Source organism: Branchiostoma lanceolatum, chromosome 1 (genome assembly GCF_035083965.1).
Source record: "Branchiostoma lanceolatum isolate klBraLanc5 chromosome 1, klBraLanc5.hap2, whole genome shotgun sequence".
Taxonomy (NCBI): domain Eukaryota; kingdom Metazoa; phylum Chordata; class Leptocardii; order Amphioxiformes; family Branchiostomatidae; genus Branchiostoma; species Branchiostoma lanceolatum.
The window spans coordinates 1,798,224-1,818,981 of record NC_089722.1 but is presented as its reverse complement, the minus strand read 5'-3'; the positions used below and the strand labels follow the sequence as shown (position 1 = coordinate 1,818,981).

The 20,758-nt window shown below is 42.2% G+C and overlaps 1 long non-coding RNA gene across 1 annotated transcript; it reads right to left on the bottom strand.

The window, feature by feature from the left end:
* Positions 1-13,001: 13,001 nt before the first annotated feature.
* Positions 13,002-20,345, bottom strand: LOC136429170 (uncharacterized). The gene is made up of 4 exons (XR_010754712.1): positions 20,145-20,345; positions 19,505-19,600; positions 18,810-19,006; positions 13,002-17,185 (listed from the first exon to the last, which is right to left on the bottom strand). It is a non-coding gene; the product is annotated as an uncharacterized lncRNA (long non-coding RNA).
* Between the last annotated feature and the right edge of the window lie 413 nt (positions 20,346-20,758).

Below are 20,758 nucleotides of genomic sequence, written 5' to 3'. Positions count from 1 at the left end.
CATTTTCGATGATATTTGCAGAATATTCCAAGGTTTGAGCTCTGATTCTGATTTAGTTGCGTAGGGTCATCTATTCTGTAGCTACTCTATGTTTTTGTTATTGTTGATTAACTGTCGATTACCAATCAAAATCGACCACTTTCTAACACAAAACGACTTGAGAGGGATTGCTTATTCTTATTTTTGACGTTTGGGATGGATTCTTTTGCTTGTTTTAAACAATGTTTTGTTTGTGTTGAATATTACCGAGGTCTGTGCCACGTGCGATAGTTTATATTTGTCTAACTGAAGGGAAGTGTGAGAAATATCATAAGATCATTGATTAATACTCTGTATAGTCACGCTTTTCTACTTCTACTGTCAATATATCCTGCCTGTCAGACAAACTGTGGAATAAAACGAAGGCAACACTTCAGTGAGGCCACCATGTACCACTTTATTACATACTCAGCACACAAATAAGTCATCTATTGCTGGGACTTAAGCTTGTATTCTCATGTCCAGATTGACGAGTAGGGAAAATAAAAGAAACATTTCACCGCAAGTCAAAACATAGAAAATTGACAATGTTTGCGATAAAAGAGTGACGTCATCACAATTGAATGTCTTTCTTATCAACTATATCTTGGAAAGTATCAATTTGATCGTGCACGTGAAAATAATTCTTTAAACGGACTGAACGTTAACATATATTTAGTCATCTTGAAAAATAAAACACCACAACACAATAAAACACCAGGTCCGCACTAGAAGGCGTAGACGCAACTGTCGCTCCTGGCGCAGTAGTCCCAGCCGGGGGGTGTTCCACAGTTGAGGGTCATGTAGCCTTGTGGGCGGCAGGGGTCAGTACGGGTAGCCAGGGACTGTCCGACCAAGTTCGCCGAGGTGGGACTGGAGTCGTGTATCGGATATTGAAGACGAATTTCCCTTTTTCATGGAATGCGTATCGTACATTTGCTAACACAGTTTTGAAGAGCTACTTAAATGGCTGTTAATTTGAACAAAAAATACAGTAAACAAATGTGAACTTTGACTTGTGATACATTCTTTTTTTACTTATTCGTGTGTCTAATACTTATCGCTAGATAGAACGTGTTATTTCTATATAAACAGCTATGTCTATTTATGTAATACGTTTGTATTTATGTATAAATGTACATTCGTTAGGATCCCAAGGCCCTTGTTGCCAGGATGCAGGTGACCGAGACCTAAAAACGCGTGTCCAGTGAACCCGTCCAGGAGAGATCCTCTTCTTATCCAAACATTTAATCAAATGAATCTCCATACCTTGGTTTCATGTAATAAATTGGTGAGAGAGTGTTGTGACGAGTATCAAAGCTTGTAGAACTATGCATTATAAACAGGAGTAGGTTAGAACATTTTAGTTAACTTAGTTAAGTGCAATTTTCTATCTATACATTTGTGTTTTGTCCCTGTAAATGTTGGCTCTCGAAATCAGCCATGCTGCCTGAGCGACCGTGTAGTGTCTTGTTACACTTCCAATTAATAAATAAATAAATAGAACATTTTGAATGCACTTTTTTGTAAGGTGTCCTTGCTTGGCAACGGCCGCATTCTGCATAAACCCCATTCGTCTTTTCGGGAAACTCCCCTGCCTTTTACATTGACTTGATTGCATGTCCCTCAGGGCTACATATGGATGTAGGTTTTCGGTACCTTCTCGCCAGTGAGGCTAGAAGGCGTAGTCCAGTGCATACTCACGTTGACCAGGCGGAAAACAACAACAACAACAAGAATAGTTTCTGACAACGATATGTCATACCCTGCTACAGAACGGCCTCTTGCGACTTTTGTCTGAACTGCAAAGGTGTTGGCATGATAATGACGACATTGGGAAACAAACAACTCGTTAATAGACGTATACATTGACCCCTTGTAGAGCACATTAGGTATTCAAAGTCCGTTAAATATTTACATCAACTGTTATGACTCGTTATAAAAACGGTAAGTTTAAAGAAATCTGCTACTGCACCATGATAAACGGTCAGGACGAGAAATTTCTGCAACCACACCAAACTTTATTACCATCCGATCTATAAAGAAAACAAAAGAATACAATCTATTTTAAGAAAATTGTGGACTTTGTAAAATATTCTAATTTCAATTTGTTGCCCACTTAAAACACACACTGCACTTCAAACAAAACTAATATAGTATACAGAATTCTAAAAAAAATCCAAAACTCCAAAATTCCATCAGGCAAAAATAAGGGTCTATCAAGTCATCTTGCGTGCGAGAATGGTTAATTTTATAGAAAAAAAGACCTAGCATTTCATGTTGAACCTAAATAGACAAAGATTCTTATCTGACCTGACTTTTACCAAGACCTTAAAGTCAATCAAAACCTCACAACTCCATATTGAAAAGCGGGCAAAAATACAACATATAACCAAATAGCCACGCTGTAGCTGTCAATAGATCTATCATACCTCTGTCACAAAGTAACAATTTACACTGTTGCCATAGATCTACAACAATGACGAGTTCAAAGTTTAAGGACCTAGCCACATCCATTGATTTACATATTCATTCAAGGACAGAATCAATCGGGTATTCCGGACCCGGTCACTTTTGACAAACTTGTCTGAGAAAATATCTTACAAGTACATATGTAATAAAGGATATGAACGACTGACATGCATATTTGTAGGGAATTAACGACAACACAAAAAACAAAAGAATACAGCAAATAGAGTAGCTATAGAACAAACAACCCAAAGCAACCATATCAACATCAAATCCCACAATAACAATGTTCTACATTCAAATATACGTCTCCTTAGTATACTTTGATGTACTGTAATGCTACTATGAAGATGAAGCTTTTGTATTTACAAATATAGTAACCTACACACCGTACACATGGTTATGTTACATGTATGTTGCGATCTTACATTCCCTTGGGTCCCATGTACTATGTACAATGCTGAATGCTGTATACTTTATCCTGTCCCACAATAGAGCAGCCTCTAACAGGTAACAATGTCTTCAAATCAATGTTACAACAGAAAGCATTAGTTATACAATGTGGCAAATGATATGAAAAATGAAAGAAACTTTACATTTACGGCTTGTAGGTTTGTGATTTTTCTTGCATATTATGTGCTGTTTTCTGATGTTGTTTCCGGTTTCTTTTAAACCTACTCCCGTAACGGGTTCAAACCAAACTGATGTAGAATCAGAAAACAGCACATGATAAGCAAGAGAAATCCTATTGCTTATAAGGGCTACTCCTCAGATCGATGCCCGTTTGACTTGATCAGATTCATTCTTGTTGCCGCGGCGGTGAACTGTCGCTAGTGGAAGTGTCTCCTCTGGTCCTGCCAGGCCCTTTTCTATGGTCTCGTCTTCTGTATGGAAGTTGTTGATGAGCCTCCGTCTTGTTGAATCTCCTCTTCTGTGGATTCTGATGAAGTCCTCTCTAAGATACCTTGACAATCTAGATATCAGATAAAGATTCAGAAATTATTTTACTGGTTCAACACGAGATTCTATCTTCTACTGGTGAGACTAAGCCTAGAATAAGGCTGTTCAAATTCCATGACATGACGTCGATTTTATATTATACATATTGCATATTATACTATGTATCATCTATAATACAAGACAGGAACCAACGATCAAGCATTACATATGGCCTATCTGTTCTTTACACCTTTCACCACCCAATTTCTTAAATGTATGTATAAAGAGAATATGTTGTTTTAGTAGAGCAGGCAAGATCACTAAGAAGACTAATCAAAGAGGTTATAGAACTGACCTTTGAGGACGTTCCGGCCCTACGTCCATACCCGGTGCTTCATCATCCAGTGCCTCGTTGATGATTTTGTCCAAACTTGGTATGAGATGTCTGTTCGCTCCACAGAGACGACCAATGATAGCAAAGTCACTGAATGTGCGACCTGCTGAAATGTTAAGTCTAGCCGATCCTTCCAGTCCCACTGCTATAGTTAGTAGTTTACGGATCATATTGAATAAGAAATTGCTCGCAAACTTCTTATGGAAGAGATAAAAGAAGAATGGCAATAGCGCGGCAATGAAGAATGGCACCGAAAGGAAAATTGACACATAAAACAAATACCGTCTTCCAATGACTATACATACAGATTCTAGATACTCGTTGCCTGTTGATCCGTTGTTCGAGTTGATTTTTGCACGACAGTCAAATACATCATTTTCATGTGACTCTGCCATAAATAAGATTAGATATGCCAGATAAAAACAAGAAAAGATGATCAGATAAACTCCTTTTGCAAGTTGGAACATGAATAGTTTCCTTGAACCATAAAGTTTTTCCACAAATTCGCTTTTCAAAAGGAGCGATCTTTTTGTTTTCTTCTCAAAATCAACATCAGATTCTTTTAACTCTTTGATTTTTGCAAGGTCATCACGAGGGACAGTGGCGTCCTTTACTTTCTTGTATGCAAACTCGATTTGTTTCATTATGATAGTAATCTGTGACGTAAGTTTTGCACCCACCAACACCTCCCACAGAAAATGTGGCATGTACATGATTAATCCAATCAACGGCACAGAATAAGGGAACAGTGATACAAGAACATGGTCTAACGTCAGACGTTCTTCGCAAAAGGCGTTCAGGTAGTTTACTTGTGGAACAGTGAAGTTTGACGGAGGGTAGCAGAAGACGTTCTGAGATTCACCTGTGGAGATAAACATTTTAAGTGATTATTCGATAGTATTCGATAGTTGGTATTATGTTTTGTTTTTTACGCGCTCGAACTCACGGCGCTCAATCGCTGGTTGCCAGAGAGTGGTCAGGTTTTAAATGAATTTTGAACACATTAATCTCAAGAACATATTTGGACAAGAAATGAATTCGTACTGTTCATGGGCCCTTCACGCTCCGTGTTACAAGCGGAAACCGCTGTGAGATGTTTTCGCGAATGTTCGTTCTGATTTAGTGCTACGCTAGACAGTGTGCCTAACTTAGCACGCTTTTGTAATTTTGCTCTCTTCGGAAGTTGGTGATGAAGTTAAGAAAACGTAAATATGGCTTGTATTCCACTATATTCTAGCTTTCTTTTGACCGGAAAGTTTTGACTGTGTGCACGTCTCACGTCATGTGTATCAAGCGCATCCCAGCTCATGTTTTCATGGGAAATAAGCTACTACGCACTGTGCGCGCGGCCCGACGTACGTATTGAACGTACGTATACTTACAAAATCATTGCGAAAAAACTATACCGCTTACATCAATAATACTACGTCAACTTGTTAGGAAATATCTTCGCCATCTCTGTTTTCAGTTTCCTTTTCATAGACGGTACCAATCACATGTTAGAGCGTAACACATCTGTGCGTTGAATCGTCCCGCCACCATCCCGGCCAGAAAAAAAGGCGGGAAAACAACCGTGATCGCCAGACGACAGCGATGTTTACGATGTCTTTCTTCGGTCAGTTTTCTTCTCAACAAACATTTAAAGACCCAAATTGTTAGTGCTTTATGAAGTTATATTTCCTACGTGTATGATAGTTGTGTATCTGCTTGGCACAGGTCGTATATTTAGGCACTGGGCCGTCTAGCTACGCAGTCACGTAGTGCACCCTCTACTCAGCGCTACCAGCATTATTGTCAAAATACTATTTTTCGACAAAACAAGAAATGAATATGTACACATATGTTTTGAATGCAAATGACAGCTATATGCATGAACTTCATTTATTTACGTTGATGAAAGTTAGACATCCAGGTAGTAAGATACGCCAAAAATAATTACTCAAGCAACTGGATACTTCATTTATTTACCTTCCTTATCAGCGTAGTCAGTGGTCACAAACAGGGCGTACTTATTCAAAATAAGATCAGTAAAAAATCCGTGGCATGTTAGGGCGCGTGACAAGTTAGGGCATCCCTCGTTATACATGTTCGTAATTTGTCAATGTCACCAGGGTAATTGTGGTAACAACCAAAAATACGTTATTTTTGTCAAGCTCATTAAACGATGTGCACCTATAGGTCCAGTTACCCAAAATTGTACTGATCTCAATATCTGTTATCCTTGGTTATACTTACCGGTGAGTCTGTCCAGAAACAGTGTACCAGACACCAGCAACGGCCACCAGACGGTTAGAGCCTTCATGAGTCTGTCGAACCACATGTCTAAGTTGACCTGACCGTGGCGACTTTCTCCGGAGATGTCCGGGAGAATTTTATCCACTAACCCAGCCATTGGTAGGAGTGATCTATGGGTCAATTACGTGTGCGGCCTGGGTAGAAACGGGAATGTTTGTTAAGGACGCGTAACCCTTTAAGTGCCACGGCTGTGTACGTGAGCTTGGGTGTATAGTCGGCTTGTGGCATATGGGAGCTTGTAAATGTTACACAGCTATGAATAACCCAGACTGATAGGGCTAGAATCATATCATTTGGTGTTTTCGTGATATACATTTTCGCAATACCAATTAACTCCTGCACTTGATATTCGGTGATGATGACTGGGCGTTGCACAAATACAAAATCAGACATTTAAGCATGCTTAAATGAGACGTAAACACGCAATCTTTATTACCCAGGCCAGAGACACCTAAACTATATACTAAACAGATTTCGTATAACGGACATTTAGGTCACGTAACTAATGCTTGATTGTTGGTCAACGTTTTACCAAAATCACGTTGCATACGATTTCTAGACAAACGTTCCTCTTGCATAATGGCAGATGTGAGATACCAAAATCCACTGCTTCCAGTGGAACTGTGGCTTCTTCCGTCTTTATTACGAGATCCATACTTTTCATGTGTTTTGTATTGAACGTGATCACCACATGTTTCCTACATCTACCTTAGCAACGGGAGGGCTGTAACGCGCAAGCACGAACTAAAGGATCGAAATCTAGGATTTTGAAACAGCCGTGCATGAACAAATGGGTTCATACTGAATAATAAGAGACAATGAAGTTCAACGTACCTGCACAAAACTGAAGACGCGATCTGATGTCTCCCTTCTTGTTTCCTGTATCCAAGCTGAGCTAACCTCCACGTAACGGTCTTGGGTTAAAGATTACCTATGTCTTACACGATAAGGTGTAGCAGTGACTGTGCGATTTAATCACCTGACTATTATATATTCTACGTACGCCCAAAGTACAAAGTACACTGACAACATCGGCGCTTGAACGAAAAAGGTTAACGTTTCACTTATTTGTGAATTCTCTCCTCAAAGATACAAACGACGATATGAACTTAAACATTAATGGTGGTAAAGTGAAATATATCTATAAGAATTCTTGAAAAGACTACTCTGGAACTTGAAAAGATGGAAATAAGACCGTTTACATGTATCACCAGTACTCTAAAAGTAAAGCAACAGAAAGAATAAAATATATTACATATGTATTATATTTGTATATACATTACAAATATTAGTTCAATATTTTCATGTCATTTTCATAGAAGAATGTTTAACTTTAAGGACTTAGCAAAATGTAAACAAGACCGGTTATCACAGGAAGTATTTAACGTCACCTATTAATAAACAAGTGAGACTTACAGATCAAAAGGGCAAAGATTTCGGCATGCGTGATTACCTCATTAATCATAAGTTACGTAGTAATGTACCCATCTTGGTCTACTTCTCCTTTGATAGTACACCGTAGTCTGGAAAATGAATATCAGAGCGTAAACTAACTCGGATTAGATATACAATTAAGAGGGAAATAGATAATGAAGTACTTCTGACGGAAGCTTACCCCACAACCCTGAACGGCTCTAGTGTTTATAGATCTTATACATAACTGAAACTTGGGTAGTACGATAGTTCCACTTTCGCAAGGTGTGCTTATTTCTGCATTCAATACAAAGCAATCCCAACAGCCTCTGAACACGGCTTGCTTTCCGTTATCATTTCGTTGAGATACATGTAGGTGGTCGGCTTCGGGAGGACATTCACTGCAACAGAACTGCCTCTTGCGTCTTTTGTCTGAACTGCGACAGGCGCTGGTGCAAACAATGACGACATTGCGCAACAAACAGCTTGTAAATAGACACATATCTAAGTTTTGTAGAGCTTTATACTTTACATTTACATTTATGTTATGTATAAACATGCTAAGGCTATTTGTGAAACTTATGATGTACTTACAGGTTATATATATGTCAAACTAGCCTAGTTAGCAAAACTGCCATGACAAATTAGTCCCTACTTACTAACTTAGACCTGCGTTATCTTGTACCACGCAGCAGGCCATAAATGGTGCACCTCGAAATTGTGTTGGTTAATTTCATAAGTGTGTTCAGTGTGTACTACACCCAGTGAAAATAGCAATTTGACTTGTACGGTAAAACACAGGATCAGTATGTTTATTTCAAGATGTAAACAAACTTGTAAGACTTTGGATACGTTAACTTAGGCAAGCTGTCACTAGGCATTCTTTGCATAACAATGATGACTACCCTGACTGTATTAACATGTTTATGGAGCATAGGGACAGACAATCCAGTTGACACAATAGTGACCTGCTCTGCAACTAAAACAACACTACCGATTAGCATCAATTGCCAAATGCATGTACCCTGATTACAACCACTAAGCACATAACTTTACTTGAGAATATCAATTACTGATTATTTCAATGCTTGAAGTCTGACCATAACTAGCTCACAGCCTGTGTGTCAAACTCCGATGATGTATACAAATACTTTCTGTTGCTCTCTTGCTACTGCTAAAATGTATGTGACCTCTGACCTACCGCACCTGGGCAGACGGGGCCCATCAGCCTGGGAAGGCAACCCATCTAAGGGAGGGAAACCCTGATCCCAAACCTCCGCTGCCTTGCGGCATACCTGGACACAGGAAAGGCTTCGGGAGAACACCCTGAGGATAAATCCGGAGTCGGAGCCCCGAAGGCAGTTCGATGCTAAATACAACATCGCTCTGGCAGCTCCTGCGACGGCACTGGTGCCAAAATGTAGCAGCTCTGCTGTTCCTTTGGACCCATCAGTGACGTGGAGAGGGGGGACATGCTGCATGGGTAACAACTCGTCCTCCAAATCATCCCGCCCGGGCTAAAATCCTACCAGACCCTACACTGGAAAGACAAACCCGGACAATACACTGGAGAGGACACTCCAGCCTCGCCAATGGTGTCGACACAACACGGGCAGCAACAGTTACCGGTTTTAAGCCATCGCTCGTTTGGCGTAGAGCGTGGCGCCAGGGGTTGCTACCGACGGTGGGAGGGATCCTCGCGTCCCATTGGACAGCTACCGCCCGCCTCAAGCTGGGCAGCCCCCAGCCAATAAGGTGCTGTCTCGCCACGGTCTACTATCCTCGTGGGGTGTGCGGGGAATAGGATAAACTCCAAAAGGTAGGTCGTCATCTCCGCACCCGGCAACAAAAGACAACAAAAGAGATCAGCTCTAAAACTGGGATGTTGGAACGTTCGAACTATGATGCCTGGCCTTACAGAGAATCTTAAGGACATTGATGATGCCAGGAAGACAGCTTTTATCAATGATGAATTGAGGAGGCTGAACGTGGATATAGCTGCACTTCAGGAAACACGCCTTGCTGACTCAGGCACTCTAAAGGAGCAGGACTACACGTTCTACTGGCAGGGGAAGGGGTCCAATGAGCCCAGGGAGCACGGAGTAGGCTTCGCGGTGAAGAACACCTTACTGAGGATGGTGGAGCCGGGAAGTAATGGATCTGCGCGTCTCCTCACTCTCCGCCTCAACACAACCAAAGGCCCCATCACCCTTGTCAGCGTATACGCCCCGACACTTGCTGCCACCCCTGAAGTAAAGGATGAGTTCTACGAGAATCTCACAGCTACCATCAGGAACATTCCCAGTGACGAACAACTAGTCCTCCTAGGTGACTTCAACGCAAGAGTGGGTGACGACCATGAATCCTGGCCAGCATGCCTTGGAAAATTTGGTGTTGGCAAGATGAACGAAAATGGACAGCGAGCGCTGGAGTTTTGCGCATATCACAACCTGTGCATCACAAACTCGTACTTCCAGACCAAGCCCCAACACAAGGTTTCCTGGCGACACCCTCGCTCGAAGCACTGGCACCAGCTGGACCTGATCCTGACAAGACGGACCTCGCTCAAGAACGTGCTACTGACACGTGCGTATCAGAGTGCAGACTGCGATACAGACCATTCCCTGGTATGCTGCAAGTTCAAGATGGAACCGAAGAAATTCCACCACGCAAGACAGCCGGGAAAGCCACGCATCGACATCAGCAGAATGGCTCAACCAGAACTCGTGGAAAAGTTTACTGTTACTTTTGAGAAGGAAGTTAACAGCAAGCCATCTGGACTGTCAGCGACAAAGAAGTGGAATGATCTGCGAGACGTGATGCATCGTACAGCCATGGCTACCTTCGGAAAGAAGACCACACAGTCACACGACTGGTTTGATGCCAAGTCAGCAGAGATGGCCCCCGTGATAGAAGCCAAACGTGCTGCTCTTGCAGAGTACAAGAGAACACCCAGCGAGAGGAATCTCCACGTCCTCAGAGCCGCAAGGAACAAAGTCAAACAGACAGCCCGACGGTGTGCCAATGAGTACTGGGGCAAGCTTAGTGAAGACATCCATGTAGCCGCCATAACAGGAAACATCAGAGGTATGTATGATGATATTAAGAGGGCACTTGGACCAACCCAGAGCAAGACAGCTCCCCTTAAGTCCACCACTGGGGAAGAGATCACAGACAAGAAGCTACAGATGGAGAGATGGGTGGAACACTACTCGGACCTCTACTCCAGGCAAAACACTGTGTCCCCCTCAGCCCTCGACGCAATCGAATGTCTGCCAACCATGGATGAACTAGATGCTGAGCCAACCTTGGATGAGCTCAACAAAGCCATCGACAGCTTGTCCACAGGAAAGGCACCAGGCAGTGACGCAATCCCGCCCGACCTACTCAAACACTGCAAGACCGTCTTACTGCTCCCGCTACACGAACTTCTCTGTCAGTGCTGGAAGGAAGGTGCAGTCCCACAGGACATGAGAGATTCCAAGATTGTCACCCTCTACAAAAACAAGGGAGAGAGAAGCGACTGCAACAACTACCGGGGAATTTCACTACTCAGCGTGGTCGGCAAGGTATACGCGAAAGTTGTACTAGCCCGTCTACAACGGCTTGCTGAACGTGTCTACCCCGAGTCGCAGTGTGGATTTCGTGCCAACAGATCGACGATCGACATGATCTTCTCCCTCCGTCAGCTGCAAGAGAAGTGCAGGGAACAGAACATGCCTCTGTACATAGCATTCATCGACCTCACCAAGGCGTTCGACATGGTTAGCAGAGACGGACTCTTCAAGATCTTACCCAAGATAGGCTGTCCACCAAAGCTACAGAGCCTCATCGAATCCTTCCACACCAACATGAAGGGGACAGTACTGTACAGTGGCAACCTGTCTGAGCCATTTGACATACGCGGCGGTGTAAAACAAGGTTGCGTTCTGGCCCCCACGCTGTTTGGGATCTTCTTTGCCCTGCTCCTGAAGCAAGCCTTTGGAACAGCAACTGAAGGAATTTACCTCCGCACAAGATCCGACGGCAGACTCTTCAACCTCAACCGCCTCAAGGCCAAAACAAAGGTAAGGGAAGCCCTGATCAGAGATCTACTGTTCGCTGATGACGCCGGACTTGCAGCTCACACAGAGCAGGGACTCCAGTCTTTGATGGATCGCTTCTCCAGGGCATGCAATGACTTTGGTCTGATCATCAGCCTTAAGAAGACAGAAGTGCTGGGCCAGGATGTAGAAGCACCCCCGGCCATCACCATCGGTGACTATGAACTGAAGGCTGTGAACCACTTCACATACCTCGGATCCACGGCAAGCAACAATCTTTCATTGGACAAGGAGATCGACAAGAGGATTGGAAAGGCAGCAACTACACTCGCCCGTCTTACCACTCGAGTGTGGGAGAACCCCAAACTCTCTGTCAAGACAAAGATGGCCGTGTACAACGCATGCGTTCTCAGCACACTTCTCTATGGGAGTGAAACGTGGTCGACCTATGCCAAGCAGGAGAATAGGCTAAACGCCTTTCACATGAGGTGTATGCGCCGTATCCTTGGCATATCATGGAAGGACAAAGTGACCAACACCGAAGTGCTGTCCCGCGCCGGCCTCCCCACCATGTTCACCCTGCTCAGGCAGCGCAGACTTCGCTGGCTAGGCCACGTCCGTCGCATGGAGGATGGCCGAATCCCCAAAGACCTTCTCTACGGAGAACTGATCTCAGGAAAGAGACGTACCGGGAGGCCACAGCTGCGTTTCAAAGATGTCTGCAAGAGGGACTTGAAGGCTCTAGATATTAATACGGAGCACTGGGAGGACCTTGCAAGTGACCGTTCCAGGTGGAGATGCACACTGTTCAGACAGCTCAAATCAGGAGAAGTCAGACTGATGCACAGCGCAGAAGAAAAGCGGATCCGCAGAAAAGAGCTTTGCGACAGAACTGAGTCAGCTTACAGATGTGATTTTTGTGGCAGAGACTGCCATTCTCGTATAGGGCTGTTTAGCCATAGTCGATGCTGTAGGGCTGTTGTGAATTAGGATTTTACCATGGTCAATACTGACCGACGGAGGCCATATATATATCTACGTTTTGTAGAGCACATTAGGTATTAGGTATTTCAAGTGGGGTCCGTTGAAATTCTTTCTGCCTTACGTAATACAGTGTGGTGTCAGGACTTCCTCTCGGCTTCTTCAGCTGCTTCCTCCCTTCACTGGTGGTTTCGCCCCCTTCAGCAGTACCTCCTCGGGAAGCGGGGCAGCAGTACTGGCCAGGTACTGCTAGCCGAGATTCTTCCACTGTTTGTCTCCACTTCTGAACCACAGCCAGCGGGACGCCTTCTCCGCTTCTTCTGCTAACTTTCGACTGTAATGATTCTTCTAGATACCCATCACCGCCACATTTAAGAAAACGGTAGTAAGTTCGAAGAGATCTGTTACTGCATCATAATAAACGAACTGAGGAAGAAATCCCGCAACCACAACAAACTTTATTATCATCCAATCTTACAAAACAACAATTATATTACAGTTCAATTCTTTAAAGGTGGACTATTTAAAATCCCTGGTGTTTTAGAATCTTAATCTAGATATATTATAATAATTACCCACTGAAAAAAAAACACTTCAAGGATATAGAATAAAGAATTTAAGAAAAATTCCAAAGTCAAAGGCAGGATAGATTGCTCTCTTAACTCTATATTAGAACATAGCTATTTGTTGGACCTAAAGAGACAAATATTCTGGTCTGACCTAAATTTTGCAAAGTCCACGAAGTCTAAAGTATCCAAACGTCACAACTCCATATTGAAAAGCGGACAAAAATGCAAAATATAACAGTTGGTACCAAATGAAGTATCACATCAATAATCACACTGTAGCTGTAAAAAGGTCTATCATACTCCTGTTTCAAAGTGACAATGTACACTCTTAGTACCATTTAGACGTACAACACTAGTACATGTTCAGCACATGTTGTCAACAGTCCATCCTGTTCACGTACATGATCGGTACAATATTTCTACAGGGTAAGGATAGCCTATGTTAGCTGTCTTAACCCTTACTATAGTATATACAAATTAATGGAAAAACAATGAGAAAATATCATACCTTGATGGAAGCTGATGAAGAGTTTTAAGTTTAAAGATCTATACATATCCATTCATTTACATATTCACTCATTCAATTACAGACATGTATATGTGTAGAAAATTCAAATCACCAAAACAAAAACAACAGAAAATAGAGTAGCTATAGAACAAACAACCCAAAGCAAGCATATCAACATCAAATCACACAATTACAATTTTCTGTATTTAAATATATGTCTCCTTACTTTGATGTACTGTTTAAAAGACTACGAAGTTGAAGCTTTGTATTTACAAATTTACTACAAGACCTACACACCGTACACATGTGTCACATTGTCAGTGATAGCGAGAAAAAAGCAGAGGCACTCAGTTCACAGTTTAAAAGTGTGTTCACAGAGGAAGACACAACAAACATGCCAACTCTCGGACAGCCCTGTACCCCTCCCATGGAACACATAGTGATTTCCCCTAATGGTGTCGAAAAAATGCTCCAAGGTCTCAATCCATCTAAAGCATCTGGTCCAGACCAAATACCTCCTTGGTTCCTCAAAATGACAGCCACCGAAATAGCACCTGTGTTAACCAATATTTTCCAACACTCGTTAGACACAGGAGAAATTCCCAAAGACTGGAGGGATGCAAATATATGTGCCATTTTTAAAAAGGGAGATAGAGCTGTCCCCGGCAACTACCGACCTGTATCACTGACCTGTATATCCTGCAAACTACTTGAACACATTATCCATAGTCATGTCATGAAACACTTAGAAAGTTTCAACATATTGACTGACTACCAACATGGATTCAGAGCAAAGCGATCCACAGAAACACAGCTTATATTGACAGCTCACGACATAGCTGGCGCACTGAACAGTAAAAAACAGGTAGATCTAGCAATTCTTGATTTTACTAAAGCTTTCGATAAAGTCCCACATAGCAGACTCATCACTAAACTAGAGCACTACGGAATTCAAGGCACCACACTAAATTGGTTGAAGGCTTTCTTGACCAATAGGGAACAAACGGTAGTGGTAGAAGGCAAGGCCTCAGCTCCAGTTAGAGTTGCGTCAGGCGTACCACAGGGAACTGTTCTGGGACCGTTACTCTTCCTCCTGTACATAAATGACTTACCAGACCAGCTTGATTCAAATGTTAGGTTATTTGCCGATGACTGCCTGTTATATATAGAGTTGTCCACACAGAGTGATTCACAGCTTTTGCAAGAAGATTTGAACACACTCGAAGAATGGCAAAGCAGATGGCTAATGCAGTTTAATCCGGGGAAATGTTACATCATGCATATAACAAACAAACGAAACCCAATTGTAACCACCTACCAGTTCTGTGGACAGGCTCTAGCAACAGCAAAGAGCCACCCGTACCTAGGCGTTACATTAACAACGGGGCTAAAGTGGAACACCCATATCAACAAAGTAACAACTAAGGCTAAACAGACATTGGGAGTGATCAAACGTAATTTGTGGGCATGCCCAGCAAAGGTAAAATCACTTGCATACACGTCTCTAGTAAGACCAAACCTTGAATATGCTGCAACAGTTTGGGATCCATACACAAAGAAGGATATAGATAAACTCGAGAGGGTGCAGAACCAAGCTGCCAGATTCTGCACGAACAACTATGAAAGGGGCGCCAGTGTAACAAAAATGAAAGCAGACCTGCAATGGATGTCACTTGAGGACAGGAGAACAATGTCCAGACTTTGCATGATGTACAAGATGACTAATAAACTTGTGGACGTACCGACTGATAAGTATCTAATGCCAGCTCAGAAGAGGACCAGAAATAGTCATGCTTTTAAGTACCAGAGTTATCAGCCAAGGATTGACGTGTTCAAAAATTCGTATTTCCCGAGAACCATAGTAGAATGGAACTCGTTGTCATCAAGTACTGTAGGAGCTTCATCACTAAGTAGCTTTAAAGAACGGTTGCAGTCAGATATGCAAAGACTAGGTGTAACAGACCGTTCGGTGTAATATGACCAGCTGCTGCCGCGCCGCGTGCCTGCGAAGCTGGTGTGTTACGCCTGATGGCGGTTATACCGGCTATATAGATACAGATACATGGCTATGGTACATGTATGCTGCGATCTTACATTCCCTTGGTAGTCCTTTGTTAATCTACATTTGATTTAAAAGACTTGTGTTAAGTAAGACATTGTCCACTATGTGCAATGCTTAACATTGCATACTTTAACCCACCATGGTGCAGTCGCCAACAGGTAAAAATGTCTTCAAATCAATTTTACAGAAATAATTTGTTCGACAATGTGGCAAACGATATGAAGATTGTATATTTAGTGAATCCTCTAGGAGTTTTTCTTCTCCTCATTATGAATGAGGCTTACTCAGAATCAGGTCGTATTATCGGAATAATTCACATTACATCTCAGCTCATATTCTCTGACTCAATCTTCAGTCTCACTCTTGATAACTTTTAAACATTCGTTTCTTTCTCAACAGAATCAGATGTATTCTTACTGCCTCTATGGTGAACTGTCATTAGTGGCACTGTCTCCTCTCCTGCCAGACGCTTCACCACTGTCTCCTCTCCTGTCAGAAGGTTCATCACTATCTCGTCTTCTGCATGGAAGCTTGGAATACTTGATGATGAGCCATGAGATGAAGATACTTGCAGCTGCTGAGCTCTGCGACGTATATATTCTTTACCGTCTTCCATGATATCTTGCAACGCTTTGATATTCATGATTCTGTTTAAACTTGGCATGAAGTGTCTGTTCTCCCCACACAGACGGCCAATGATAGAATAGTCACTGAAAGCGGTTGCCTTTGTTTCGTTGTGTTGGTCCCGTATTATTCCAGTGATTTGCTCTGATAGACGATTGAGTTCCTCAAAGAAATCGTCCAAAAAATTGTACCCGGTTACATTGATGATTACGACATAGAATATGTGGAATAGAACGGCCAAGAAAAAAGATATTGACAGTAGTATCGAAACATAATATGAATGCCATAGTCCGATCACTTTGCAAACAGGTTCGATAAACTCGTCATACTTTGATTCGTTAATGTTATTCACGCTGATTTTTGCCCGACAGATGAAGGCGTTGTCCTGTTGTATCATTATGTCGAACCGTGTCAGAAAGAATAGACAAACAATGGCAAACATGACAGTAGAAATGTTTTTTCCTATTTGAAACTTGAATAGATATTTAGAATTGCCAAACGTTTTCATTAAACCTTTTCGAAAAATAGACGAGGACGTGAGAGTATTCAATATCTTCGCTAGCTCCTGATCACCTAGCCTGTCAAGTCTTGTCCAAGTCAAGAATGAAGTAATATTGCCCAGACTCCCATATGTTTCCTCAATTTCTTTTGTTATGAATAATGTCTGCGAACCAAGCTCTGGGCCCAACAACATCTTCCACAGCAAATGAGGTATGTACATAAGCAGTGCAAACGAAAGCACAAAATAGGGAAACATAGAGAACGTGATAGGCCCTGAAACCAGACTATCCTTACAAAAGGCGTTCAGATAATTTGCTTGAGGAATGCTGAAGTTTGAAGGAGGGGAGCAGAAGACGTTCTGGGAGTCACCTGTGGAGAAGAAGACAGTAGTCTGTTAAGGAATAATTAGATGCAGGACACCATCAGATCACTATTATTATAATGAAAGCTCATCTGTGTTGGTAGTAATCATAATACAATGCTAAACTTTCTTCCAACACTAAGTTAACTAAGTGTTGGAAGAAAGTTTAGCATTGTATTAAGATCACTATTATCATATAATTGATGTTTTGTAATGAAATTTGATTTTAGTCGTTTTCCTACCCTTTTCACATACTAAGCGTAATCTTTGCTATTTATATAAACACAATTACAAGTCAGGTTAACGATACAGCAGACCTGTCTAGCCGAGTTTACGGATATACATGGTCTAGTATGTTGATATAACTAGCATAGCTTAGGGATACAGATACGATATGGGAACTAAGTATAACAACAACATTCTAGGGGCGCCCTAAGATGTCACGTTTTTTCAAGCGCTCGAACTCACGGCGCACCATCGCTGGTTGCCAGGGAGTGGTCAGGTTTTAATGAATGAATTTTGAACATAGTCATCTGAAGACCACACTTAAATAAGAAATGCATTCATATTGTTCATGACCCTTCACGCTCCGCGCTGCAAGCGGAAAATACTGTGAGATGTTTTCGCGAATGATTTAGTTCTGATTTAGTGCTACGCCAGGTAGTGTGCCTAACTTAGCACGCTTTTGTAATTTTGCTCTCTTCGGAAGTTGGTGATGAAGTTAAGAAAATGTAAACAAGGCTTGCAGTCTACTATACTCTAGCTTTCTTTTGACTGGAAGATTTTGACTTTGTACGCTTCTCTCGTCGTGTGAGAAGGGCTATGTCTTGAGCATCCCAGCTCATGTTTTCACGGGGAATAGGCTACAACGGACCGTGCGCGCGGCCCGACGTACTTATTGAATGCGGCCCGACTCACAAAATCATTACGAAAAAAACGACACCGCTTACATCAATAATACTTCGGCTACTTGTTGGAAAATATCGTCGCCATCTCAGCATTCAGTTTCCTTTTCATAGACGGTACCAATCACGTGTTAGAGCGTAACATAGCTGTACGTTGAATCGTCCCGCGACCATCGCGGCCAGAAAAAAAGGCGGGAAAACATCGTCGCCAGACGACAGCGATGTTTACGTTGTTTTCTTTGGTAGGTTTTCTTTTCAACAACATTTAAATACCCAAATTTTAAGTGTTTTATGAAGTGATATTTCTTATGTGTATGATATTTTTGTATCTGCTTGTCACAGGTCGTATATTTAGGCGCCAGGCCGTCTAGCTACGCAGTGCCCCTCTACTCAACACTACCATCATTATTGTCAATATATTATCTATTGTACACATACGTTTTGAATGAAAATGACAGCTATGTGCATGAACTTGATTTATTAACCTTCCTTATCAGCGTAGTCAGTGGTCACAAACACGGCATGCTTATGCAAAATAAGATCAGTAAAAAATCCGTAACATGTTAGGGCGCGTGACATCTTAGGGCACCCCCCGTTATATCTATACAATCTAATCTAAAAAACACTAACTTTACGTCAAAATGTACCTTTAGCTACCTGTAGCTACCGACCCTAAACCTAGGCTTTCTCAAGCTACTTATCAAAGTTATCAATATTGTAAACTTACCAGTGATTTCACCGAGAAACAGTGTACCGGATACCAACAACGGCAGCCAGACAGTCAGAGCCTTTATGACACTGTCGAACCACGTGTCTAAGGTCACCTGACCGTGACGACCTTCTCCGGTGACGTCAGGGAGAATTTTATCCACTATGGCAGCAGCCATCGTTACGTAAAATCGTTTGATCAGTTGCTTGCTCGACCTGGAAAGTGAGGATTAACCCCAGTTACACGTATAGTCGAAATTTGAGAACTGAGAAGATCTATTCTCGGACATGGCACTGAGAGGGTTAAATGTCCTTGTTACAATGAATTAAGTGTTCAATCCCAAATTTCTATAAATACTATAAATTCTAGAACAAAATGGCAATGTGTTAGGCTGGGATAGGGTCATTGAATGCACATGGGATTGTTAATACGGCGTTTAATTTATTATTTATTTATAATACGCTGTGTAGTCTGGGTCCCAGCTTGGTCTACCCGTCGTCTGCTTGCATGTAGCACCGGCTACGATAGTTGGTGAAAGTGACTACCGGAGCACCTAACTCCGGTCTAAACTTAACTAGAAGAGCAACCACACTTGATAGCACGGACAATAGGCAATGAGATCCAAATGCTTGCGATAGAAGCTTACTTCACAAACTTCAGCCACCGGGAGTGACCGTCAAACAACGAAATGGGAGTCGTAACGAGGAACGTACCTGTATAAAACGGAGACTACAGCGATTCTTCACGTTTTGTTAGCGGTACTTTTTCAGAGCCACCTGTCCCGGGGGTAGACAATCTCATACAGCCACCTGTATTCAACCATGGCTCGAGTTTACTAGGTTACATTTTCTTTCTTCTGTCGACCTTGGTCACACAGATCGAATGCCTACCACAAACAAAGCGCTGTGTGCGGCGACGCTAGACGTAACACCATCGTTGACAAGCTACCTGGCAAGCAGCTACTCTCCATTTGTATTATATCGTGAAGCATGGAATACGCTATGCTTGAGTGTCATACTCAAGCGTTACATACCACACCCTGACAACAATGAACACTGCTCTGTTCAACGTCAACAGAACGTATCGAAGGAAGTATTCAATCTTAGCTATGAACAAGTGAGAATTTGGAGCAAAGTGGAAAAGTTTTCGGCTATTGAGTGTACAAGACAAGTGATACTGCATTAACTATAAGCTATGTGGTTTGGGGCCCATCTTGATCTTGTTCTGTTGGAATACTACATTTCACTAGTTAATCAAAGAGACTATCGGAGCGGAAACTACCTATGGTGACTTTCAGAATTTAACGGGCAATAGGCAGCGAAGTACTTCTAAGAGGAGCTTACATTACATTACCTCATAAAATCACCTCGAACGGTTGTAGAGAAACTGATGTACCAACGGATGCACCTGATTGCAGCAAAAACTGGATCCGTTTGACGGTTTCCTTTTCGTAAGGTGTGCTCGCTTCCGCATTCCACGTAAACAATCCCATACGTCTTTGCGCTAAAACTCACCTGCCTTTGACATTGACCTGATTTCTGGTGTCAACTCAGAGATACATGTAGATGAAGGAATTTTCTTATTACAAATACTTCCGTACCTGCTTGCCACTGAAGCTAGCAGCACATCTTCACAGTCACCAGACGACACAAATAGCAGTCGTCTCTGATAACTATATCCGACATACCTGCAACAGAACTGCCCCTTGCGACTTTTACCTGAACTGCAACAGGCGCTGGTATAACAATAACGACATTGCGCAACATACAACTTGTAAATTAATAGACGTACATATTCACCCCATGTAGAGCTCATTGGGTATCTAAAGTGGAGTCCGTTGAAACGTCACGTCAACTGTTATGATTCTGCCGGACACCCATGGCCACCATATCTACATAAATCTCCATGAAACATATATTATGCAAATAAGGCCTTTATTTGCATAATCTATATTCAACTATGTTCAT